This window comes from Pyrgilauda ruficollis, unplaced genomic scaffold (assembly GCF_017590135.1).
Source record: "Pyrgilauda ruficollis isolate IOZ18807 unplaced genomic scaffold, ASM1759013v1 scaffold51, whole genome shotgun sequence".
Lineage (NCBI taxonomy): Eukaryota > Metazoa > Chordata > Aves > Passeriformes > Passeridae > Pyrgilauda > Pyrgilauda ruficollis.
In genome coordinates, this window is record NW_024526711.1 from 2,075,772 (window position 1) to 2,076,851 (window position 1,080).

Here is a 1,080-nt window from a genome sequence, read left to right on the forward strand (position 1 = left end):
TAACACTATTAAAACTATTAAACACAAATACAAATGGAACAACTAGGAGGGAAAAAATCATCAGGTCATGCAATAATAGGACCTGGATAGAAAAATTCAGGCCTATGATGGAGGATTTTGTTCTCTGAGGTAAAAGAGGAACTGTTAGTGGTACTAACTTGGACCCTCTCTAGAAGGTGATGGGACCTTTGCAGGAGGTTTCTCAGGTTTTGCTGGAATAGGGTCTCCTGAGGTCCACACAGGCTTTGAAAATATGTACACTAGGGTTACAACTCCTACACCTATTTTATTCCCAAATCAATTCCCCTCTCCCTTCTACTCAATGTACTAATATTTTAGTAATGTATCTTCCCAATTTTGGTTTTTCATATTCTTCTCAACCAGGCCCAGGTTCTAGCTTTCAGACCTCTCTTTAGATCATGTCTAGGCTCAATGTCCTTCACTAAGAAGTACCTGTCTCATGTCTTTTGAGTGTTTTGCCAGTATTTCCCAGTATTTGTAAGCACTTGGAGGTCTTCCTGTCCTTAGTCCTTCACCTCAATCTTCTTACCCCCTTCTGACATCACCCAGTTATTCTTTTCCAGTCAAAATTGTCTTCCCATGCTAAATGCTTTCTTTTGCCAGCTCCTGTTCTAGTCACTCTTGCTTTGCTTCTGCAACCTTGCTCCTTGGTGACTGTCTGCCTTTCCTCTCTTCCTGTTCTCTGCTGCCTATCTGGGACTTGGATCCAGTCTCCTTGCTCAAATATTGTCTGTTCTTCCCGCATCCTCAAGCTGCCCTTCCCCATATCTACTGAAGCCTACTCCTCTCCAAAACAAGGCACCAGAACTTTTTGATATTGCAAGATGATCTCCCAATCCCCAGAAATGTTCAAGGCCAGATTAGGTGGGGCCCTGAGCAACCTGATCTAATGAGTGGCATTGCTTCCTAGGGCAGGGGAGTTGGAACTAAGTGATATTTAAGGTCCCTTTAAATGTAAAACATTCTATGGTTCTTGAAAATGGCTCAGTGATTTGAGCTGTCTTATTTTGACTGCAGTCTCCTCCACTCCCACATTCCCTCCCTGCCCCCTCCCTGCCC